The sequence below is a fragment of the Pseudopodoces humilis genome, chromosome 7 (assembly GCF_049639895.1).
Source record: "Pseudopodoces humilis isolate 2021_Gansu_Grassland_sample_001 chromosome 7, ASM4963989v1, whole genome shotgun sequence".
Classification (NCBI taxonomy): Eukaryota; Metazoa; Chordata; class Aves; order Passeriformes; family Paridae; genus Pseudopodoces; species Pseudopodoces humilis.
Genome location: NC_142206.1, coordinates 23447906 through 23458232, shown reverse-complemented (window position 1 = coordinate 23458232; position 10327 = coordinate 23447906).

Sequence of the window (10327 nt, the reverse complement as noted above, 5' to 3'; positions counted from 1 at the left end):
ATGTTTAGCTTTCAGCCACTTCACGTATTTCTCTTTCCTATGGGAAAGAGACTACCCACGTTCAGAGTAACAGAATAGCATGAAAGTTTCTCTCCACTAGGGACCAATAATAATTTCTGGCAATAGCAGCTATTTTGTTCATGCCAGTGGATATTTTGAAACATTTCAAACTCTTACAGTAGAGCTTTAAAATGTTCTTTTACATGTGCATGTTCTGATTCAGAATATTTAGAAAACTTGTTAACAAGAACAGCTCTCTACTATTTTAAGAGGTGAAATGGTCAAAGGTTTTGTACATATTTTTACAGCTGTATTGATGATGAGAGCAAGGTATGGCTGACTGCCACACACTCAACTCAGAGAAGACATTGGCAGATGAGACATGACCTGCATCATTTGTTTGGGTGGGAAAAGAAGCTGCTTTGCTCACCCTGGATATGTAAAATATAATGTCAGTCAGATGGCACACACATTTCTTTCCATGAGCCACCCTCTAGGACTCTGCCTTCAGAAGGTACTCCTAAGTTGCTTATGCACCCAAATAATTTTTGGGTTTTGACAGACTGACGTATTTGCAGTAATTGGAAATACATATGCAAGTACTTCATAATAATACCATTTATTATTTAATTCTCTAATTTCATTATTTTAGATATGTAAAGTTTTGTGTTACTTAAGTGTGAAAGAGAAAATAACAAAAAATAAGCTTATAATAATTACTACAGGTCTGAAGGCTTTCTGGATTGTGACTATCCTTTATGGCATTGCTATAGAGGAATGACTGAACTCTGCTATATAAATCTTTCTGCTCCAAGATCTGTGCTGCCATTAATGTGTTTTTGACTCCTCAATGTTTAAGCTGTATCTACATATGTCAGTTTTTACCAATTCTCTACCATGGCACTCCTGCTTCTGCTACCGAATACAAATTTGGCTGTAGGATCAAGAGGAAATAGAAACATCAAAAGGAAGTAATAATTTGTATTAAAATATGTTTGCAAAAGATTATGTAAACTTTTCACCCTTGATGTCTCCAATGACAGAGGAGCTAAGCTTTCTTCAACTCTTCCCTGGAGGCAACTCTTTGAGTTCAGACAAATAGCAAGTCGTATTTGAACACAATATAAATGTAGACCATGTTGGCTTTATAAGATTGGTTCACTGCACATAGAGGGTGGAGTAAAATGCTGCAACTTATCAGCTGTTCTGTGGCCACCCTGCAAAGATAAATTCAGTTAGGCTGAATTAGGAAAGAATTTTGGTTTACCTTTGCTAAGATAAGACTAGATAGATTATATATGTGTTCCTAGCTCAGTCTATCTACCATCTGCAGCATACAGGGGAAGGGAAAAGCACAAAAAGAGGCTCATCCATTTTGAGTCCTTACAAGATAGAAATCCTTACTTACGTACTGCAGACTTTTGGACATTACTCCCTATTTAGTAACCACTTCTCTCTTGATTCCCTGTGCAAATTGAAGTTTTGTGCTGCCAGTTTAGATAAAATAAATTTTAACCTCACATATGCACCATATTCTTATCCAAATTTTACCTCAGAACTGGAAAAAGCTTGCAAACAGTAGATAGATAGCTTATGATTAATGCAAATAAACACTACTACAGTAGCCAAACACGTATTTGCTTAGAAAGCAAAAGTGGGTCTTTCAGCCCTCCTTCAGCACTGGCCAGATCAGTAACTGCCTTGGGTAGTAACCAGGTCCTAACCTGGGCCTTGCTCTGCAGCTTTTTGTGTTGCTAAAAGGCGTTGCAACAGTTCAGCTTAATCTGGCTCAGCTGAGAAGACAAGGCTGCCTTAGGCAATGCTTAAATACTTAATTTAAGGACTATCAGACTTTACAAAAAGTGAACCTGTATATTACTGGAATTGAACCCCCCCTGGCTGATTGTTAGAGATGCTCTGAAGTAATCACTTGAACATTAATTCAAGAAAGATGAAAGGTTAGCAAGGAAAACAGCTTCAATTCCTCATATCATGCAATATAACATTTTTCAAAATTACTAGAGAAGTCTTAATTATTTGGCTTTTCTAACTATATTGTTAGAAAAAAGAAATCCTTCTTTAAGGTTAGAAGGAAATTGATTATCAAAATAATCCAGAAAAAATTCTGAAATGAGATAGCCAGTTCTAAAGCCAGGTAACAGTGCAGTGCCTCTGAGCATTCCTGACAGAAGGTTTGTTTCTCTCCTCTAGCTGACAGCTTTCTGATTACAGTGGGACACTAAGGGAGCTGCCACCAAGTGGGAATGCTGGATGTTAGAAGCAAAACCTTAAACAACCTTGGCATTTGGTGGAGAAACAACACAGATGGGCATACCAGAGTAGCTTGCTCACAACAGCCCTTCATTCCCTACAGCCTTTCATTCCCAGCAAAAAAGAACCTGGTATGTTTTTAACCATCTGGAGGTCGTTGTTTTTTTATTGTGGGCTTTTTTTTTGGGGGGGAGGGGGTGAGTTGGTTTTTTTTTAATTGGTTTTGGTTTGTTTTCTTGTTTTTTTTTTTTCCCCAGGGATAATGCAGTTTAGTAAGTTAGAAATAAAGTCTTGAGTATATCTATCACTGTAGCAAGACCCACTTCCACAGCTGCAAGGGGATGTTTTGCTTCTATTGTAGAAGGGATGGAAGTGAACCAGTGGGGACTGGTGTGGGGACTCTCCACAGAGACAGTGAGGAGTTTATTTTATTTGATGAGATACAAGGCCATGCTTGTATCATGTATACTTAATTGTTAGCCACAATCTTTGCTTGTGTCAATGCTGCTAGAAACATGAATGCAATTCAAGTGAAGGCCTAGGTAACTTTTAAATTTCCAGGTGGGATACAGTATCTGGTTTATCTGGTACTTGCTAGGAGGTAGATCCTTTTTCTTAATCTACTTGTAATGGAAGGAAAAACTGGTCGTTCAAGTTACACGTGGGACATGTGATGTGAGCATGGGCTGATAAGTAAATTGCACCGATAAATTGATTTTGCTTGCTTATTAGCTGTTTTTCCATTTGCGCCAAATACTGATAGTTGCAATAACAATGAAATGCCCTTGAGAAATCTAAGAACTATTTTAATTGCAGCTACTGATATAATAATAAATTCACATAAATTAGTCAAAAGGAAAACAAAATAATTGAGTCTAATGAAAGCTTAATTGAATAAAATCTGTTGGTGTTGCCTGGTTTTAGTTTACAGAAGTATTTATGTCCAAAATGCAGCAGAGTTCCACATGACATGTCAGGCCAGTGCTGCAGACTGTCCTTCCCCAGCAGATCTTTTATTGGCTGCTCATTCTTTGAAAGCGTGTGCATAAACCTCTTGCAAAGGCCATGCTGAGAAAGAGGACAGCTGGGGTTATTATTTGAAAAGCCGATAGTATTTTCTCTATAAGCCACAGATAAAATGTTTCACATTTCTATTTCAGGCTGTAAACCAGACCGGGCTGTTCTTGAGTGTAAGTTTACCTTCACAGGAAATCCATTGTTTGGGAAGCTAATGGAATCACCACACCCTGTAAGCACACAGATGAAGCTCTCAGATAAGTTCTTGTTCTCCATGAATACCTAGAAATTATCTGATAATGCTATTGTTAAATCGTAATATTGAAAATCTTACAAGAAATGATACATTTATTTACACAAACCTGCTGGGGCTGGGAACTTGATCTGAGAGAGGAAGCAAATTAGCCAGTAGGGTTTTTAATGTCCAGTCCAATGCAAAAATAAATCATCAATCTGGAATAAATTACTGCAAATTAGCAAGAACCCAAATTCCAGGGCTAAGATCTTAAACAAGAGAGCTCAACCTATTGTACAAAAACACTGGCAACCTAGTAGCTTTATTTACTCCCCTCTGGATGTATAAAAAATTCTGGAAGAAACATTTTTTGCACAGTCAAGCATTCAAAAAAAATTAGCACTTTCCCCTTCCCTCTTGTGGCAGAAATAGGAGCTGAGTAAAGATAGGAAATTTTCATGTAAAAATGTGTTGGTGATGAACAAGTGCATTTTCTCCATAGATGGAAAGAAGTCCAGAAGAGAGAATTAGTACAGCTGTAAAGTACTATGAAAATAGTATAGACAGCAGCACTCTTTTGAATGCCTTGCATTCAGTTCTTGTAAAATAAATCTGAGCAAGGAAACCTTGAAATATTGTAGCAATTAGCATTTTAGCAATATCACATTGACATAATTAGAAGTTTGTAATTACTACTCAGCTCTAGAAATGCTGCTTCTTCTAGTATTTCACAGTAGAAAAAGTGGTGAGTCTGTCTGTCTATAAGGATATCCTAGCTCCTCCAGGCATAAGAAATGCATGGAGATGATGTGAAACATGAGAGAGAGAGGACTTCCTTCTATTTATCTCCATGTACAGCCAGACCCGAAAATCAGTTTCAGATTAGGTCCCACTAAAAGAGCAGGCCATATCCAGCATATTCAGGAAATTTGATAAGAAAATCTAGTTGCAAAACTCCATTTGGTTATATGGAAGTTCTGAGGGTGTGAAAAAATTGATTTTTAAAGTCATATCCTCCCCCTTGCTCCTTATAGGAGTAGTCTGGCTAAATACAAATAGATTTTTAAAGGAAAAACTAAAGGCACATTTTTTTACCAGCATACTCCTGACAAATTTGAAACTGCCACTCCAAAACCTAAGGCACTTGAGAAAAGAGGGACAGAGCTTAAAAATGCTGGTCTAAACAGCTGACAATTTATGAAATCAAGTATTTCTGCTGTCACCAAGTGAAAAGAGATCCTAAAGTGTGAAGTGCTGGGCCAGGTGTTAGTGTCTACATTGCAGTTCATCCAGTTTGAAATGCAAGTTACATTGTTGGATTTTAATCCTGAAGTAGCTTTTACTGTATATAGTTTTGGATAATCCAAATCACAAGTTTTGGATAATCTTTATTTTACTTACTCATCTGCAGGGACAAATGATAGTGTTTACACAGCTGTACTTCTTGAGGTTCAGTTTAAAGAAAGAATGCACACTTGGAAAAGATCCTTTTGCTTCTGCATTTACATTACTGCCTTCCCAATATAACGCAGGGATCGTCTCCATTCTGCTGAGATGTAAAGACTGCTGCTGTTAGCGAAGCTGTCCCTACTGCATTCCCCCAGAAGAGATACCACTGTGCAGCTGTACTTTCCGCATAACCATAGGCATCTCTGATGTTTCGTGAACATACACAATATGATTTTTTGATTACACAATCCACCCAGGACATTTTAATTGTGTTTGCCCTTTGCTCCTTTTGACCCTTAAGCCTTTGCTTGCAATAAAACCAGTAAATAGACAGAAACAAACTGCTATGCCACATCAAGTCCTGCTAGAAATCAAGGAACTGTAAATGTGGAAGTGTCAAGAAAGAGTAAGTTTGCCCTGATTCATATAAACATTTTATTCAAATGCTTTGGGTACAGATAAACAGTCCTTGTGCAATGTTTGTTATGGTTTCACCTGCTTCAAGCTGGAAACTGAAAGTGTTTTGGTTAATGGGACAGAAAAGTTTCTTGAGCTGCTCTGCAGCTGCAAGTACTTCTGCATGTTATGCTGAAGCACTGTCTCACATCCTTTAATAGCAATGCATATCAGTAATTCAGATTTTCAAATTTTGTTTGGTTTTTTGTTTTTGTTTTTGCTTTTTTTTTGTCCACAGAGAAGGAACCATTGCTTTGTACTGCAGTTTCAGTGATGGGCTGTACCTGCTGGCATTTCCTGGAAAAGCAGAAATAAATATGGATTTTCTTGATATCCTTTATTGGATACAGACAGGTCTTAGTAAAAATGTTTTATAACTTTTCTTACAATACTACTAACTTGGGGGGGTGGGGGGATGGGGGGTGGTTCAAGTATTTGAAATTCTTTTCTATGTGAAGCAGAGACCTAACAAGTATGAGACCTGATTTCAAACAAGTGGAAAAAACAGGAAAAATTCTGAGAAATTCTACAACAGAAACATTTGATGGATCCTTTAAAGTGTTCTTTAGAATTTAAGAAATTTGGTATTATATTAAATGATTGGTAATAGTCTTATAACTTTTTTTTTTTTTTAAGTTTTATGTAACATTAGCAGTTTCTGTAATGTCATTCCTATTGTGCCTTGAATTTCCTTAACCCATGTGACGTGTTTTCTGTAATTCTTATGTTACAGTTGCATTTCTGCAGTTTCCCGACTGGTGCAGTGTCTGGGCACTCACAGCATGTTGACTACCACATGGGAGAAAAATTAACTGATTTAGATTTTTGGGGTTTTTTCCCCCAACTCATCCTCCTCAGTATGTATAGTCTATTTAAGAGGGACAAAGACCTTCCACTTCAGCTGCATTTTTTTCAAATGCAATTTCTACATTTGTTTCTTGAGTATACTGGTTCTTGGGCTGTTCCTACCCATGTCTTCTTCCTACTTCATATGATAAAACAAAGCTTGGATAAATTATACTAGAAACTTTATTATCATTTATAGTAAGCAAAGAAACAATACCTGTAACTCTCTTGTTCTGATTTTAGTTTTAATGATCCTTGAGTATTACCATTTTACAGTGGTCTGCAACAGGTAATACAGAATAGTTGGTATGAAATAAAGCTACTTTGCAGCACCAAGCAGCATATGGGAGGATTCAGATAAGTGTGTGGTTTAATTCTGGTTCCACCTGGAGAATTGGATGTCTTTATAAGTGAAATATTTCCAAGGTGCAGTTATACTGCAATAAATAAAAAACAAAACCTAAGGTAATCAAAGCCCTGAACTGATGATTAATTAAAAAAAAAACAAACAAACAAATAAATTTGAGAAGTACTTTTAAACATCCCTTCCAGTTCTTCCTTTCAAGTTTACTACTATGATAGCTAAAAACTGAATTTGCTTCTAATCATTTAATATAAGGGGATAAGGATTTAATGTATTTCTTGAAGGAGCTGTTGATACCAATTAAGACTACTTTATGGCTCTGGGGTTCAGAGATAGTGAAGAATAAGAGACAACTTGTTAACATTGCACAGCAGAAGAAAAAATTCACAAAAATAGAGTTTTGTTTTGAGGGAGGTTTAAATGTGGGCATCAGTATGTGTTCATGTATTTGGGGGAAAAAGCCAAAATACCTTTATATTCCATTTTAACTCAAGTTGCTACTCAGAGGAACTTCTGAGACAAGTGGCAGAATGTCTCATCAAAGTGAAACTAGAGCTGCCCTGCTGAGATTCCACCTGCTATGTAAAAGTGCTACCACCTTCTTGCCAAGTGAAAAGAATTAGCTGACTCCAGCAGATTTTGGGTCTGTATCAGGTAAAAGTGATTCATTGGATTGTGAGATTGAGCACTAGAAACTGTACACTCCACAATTAGAATTAGAACCCTCCACATTAAAATTGTTTAAGAAAATTAATTTCCTAACTGTGATAGTGAAAAAGTTTGCCATATTCTAGTGTAAATTTCCCTTCTCAAGCGTTTCAGAGCACCAACAAACTAAAGTTCTGCTCTTGGGATGAAGAAGTCATTGGAGTCACAATAAGCATTCTACATCTAAAAATGAGCTTTTTGTGGTGAAAATAAAATTAGCTGCTGGCCTTTCAGAATAATTTGGAAAATGTACTTCAAATTGTATGTACCTGCTGCATTTAGCATTTGTAAAAATGCTGTAACAGCACTCCCCTCACTAGCTTTTCACCTCTCTCCCTAGTAATTTAATTTTCTTTCTCCCATTATGTCATGCCTTAGCACAGCTCAGGTCACAGATTCCTCAAAATAAAAATAAGGCTCATAGCAGTAGGTGCTATAATATGGTTAGAACCACAAGATAAATAAAAATAACTAACTGTACAAGTTATGTGCAGATTGATCACATTTTACCCACTGGTATCTCCAGTGGATAGTAGGTATAGTATAATTTGTGTCATTTTCTTTAAGAACATATGCCTGTAGCACAGAATATCATGGGCCTGAAAGCAAGTAAACCAGCAGTAGTTTCCTCGTTGCATTAAACAATCACTTGAAATGAATTTAATTTCACCCACAGAAAGTACAATGGAAATCACCATGAGTGTATCAATGAAAAAGCCCATCTATTTTGGCTTGATTTTTGCTTAGTTTACAAACATTGTATCTAAGAACTGTTTGCATTGAAGGTACCCTAATATTTTGTGGGTTAGTAATCAGATTTATGTCTATAAAATAGTATTTTCCTTCCAGACAGGAAAGACTCATCAGAAGATCTCCACTTTTCAGAAGTCTCCTGAACAATTTTACTGTCTTTTAGAATCCTTTTTTAGGTGACACCCTCCAGGCAAAGCCAACAAACAGTTAAATGTATAATTTGGAAAGCCTTGCCTTGATTTCTGGATCATCTTAATGTAGCTTTGAGTCACAGAATGATTTGTGTTGGAAAGGGGCCTTTAAAGGTCATCTAAATCCAAACCCCCTGCAATAAGCAGGGACATCTTCAACCAGATCAGGTTGCTCAAGGACCTGTTCAGCCTGAGGTTGAATATTTCCAGGCATGGGGGCCTCCTTCCCTTTTCTGCACTGCACACACTTTTGGCCCTTTTGCATGTACCTAGACTTTTAAAATGTTTTTGATTTATGGAACTGGGTTTTGGAATACAAATCCTTGACTAAATTTGTAGGCAATATAATTGTTAGTAGGTATAACAACTGACACAGTCACAGGAGCTAGCAACTGCACTCAGTGCTTGACAACCATCAGCAACCTGCTTATGATCTCAATTTCTCAACTGATCTCTGTTATTGTCAGTTAGGAATCAAAACCTTAGGGGGGGAAAAAAAAAAGAGATATTATTTCTGCATTTCCAGATTGCTCTGGAAGGTTGCTATGGGCACAGAATATTGTAACTCTTCTTTCCATCCCCCAGACAATGCTTGTGGTGGTTGTGCCCCAAACTTCATGTTAGTAGCTGATCCAGAATGTACGAAGTCAGAAAAACCAACAGAATCTGGCATAATGTCTCACAACTTACAAGCACATTTGTGAATGTTTACTACTTTTGGGGAAAACAAAACAACCCAAAAACCAACAAGAGGACTTGTGAAATAAACGAGAGAAGACAAGTGTGAAGGAATACAGGATGGAACACCAATATGCAGGACAGCTGTTCTGAGTCTGGGAGGGGGTGCCAGAAGGATGTGATAGTTACAAAATATCCATCCTTACCAGCCCTGGCTTTTGCCGAAATCAGAGTATCCTCGAACATACTCCTACTCCAATTTCTACTTCACATGCTACCTTCCCATCTCTACCATTTCGTCTCCCAAGCACACTGAAACATTACCAGTGCACATTACAAACTTTTAAAATGTATGTAGCTTTCCCACAGGAATGTTCAGGAAACTATAGCTACAGCGTTAAACGCCTTGAAATTCCGCATCCATCCGAGTTCACCCGTTTACGTGCGCTTTTGGGAAGGGTTTTGTTAAGCCACAAAGGCGGAACAGTCAAGGGTGCTTGGACAAGAGCGGGCCTCTCCCCAGTCCTGCTGTCACCCAGCAGACACAGAGCACTCCTTTTTGTCTCATAACAGAAAATTTCGTGAGATTTCTGTCTTTTGTAGGGATCTTTGCATTAAAACCACTTCTGCTGTCGGCGGGCAGGATGCGCTGGCGCTGCGGGCGGGACCAGCCTGTTGCGGGCAGCCCGCGCTGCCGGGGGCTGCGGGCGGCCCTGCCCGCGGCACGGCACCGCCGCCGGGGACAAAGCCACCCGGGGGAGCGACGCCTTCCCGGAGCGCTCAAACGCCGGTTCCGGGTGCCCTACACGCCGCCCCCGCGCCCGTCTCCGCCGCGCTCCCGGGCGGGAGGCAGGACCGCCGCCGCTCCGCGCTCACGCCTATCGCCGGGGTAAACGCCGCCGCTCCCGCGCCTCCCGCGGGCTCTCGCCGCCGCCCCGCTGCCCCCGCCGGGCGGGGACAGCCCCGCGCGGCGATGCGGGGACGCCGCCGAGTCCGTCCCGCCCGTCCCGGCCGCTCCCGGGGCGGGGGCGCGCGGGAGGAGGCGGTGGGGCGGGGGGAGCGGCGGCGCTGGAAGGTCCGGGGCGCGCATGCGCGCTCCGGCGCTCCGTGACGGGGGCGCTCCCGCGGCACCGGGGCCCGGCTCGCGCTCCCATAGGCTGCTTCCCCCGCCAGGCGCGCGCCCGCGGCGCGGCTCTTCCGACCGCGCTCGCGGGGGCGCGCGCTGCCCGGGCCGTGCGCCGCTGTCACAGCTGCCCGCGCGCCGCTCCCCGCCCTCGGCGCGCGCCCTGCCCGCGCCCCGTCCCTGCCAGCTCCGCTCCTCCGCCGCCGGCGGGTTCCTGCTTCCGTCTGCTCCCGCCG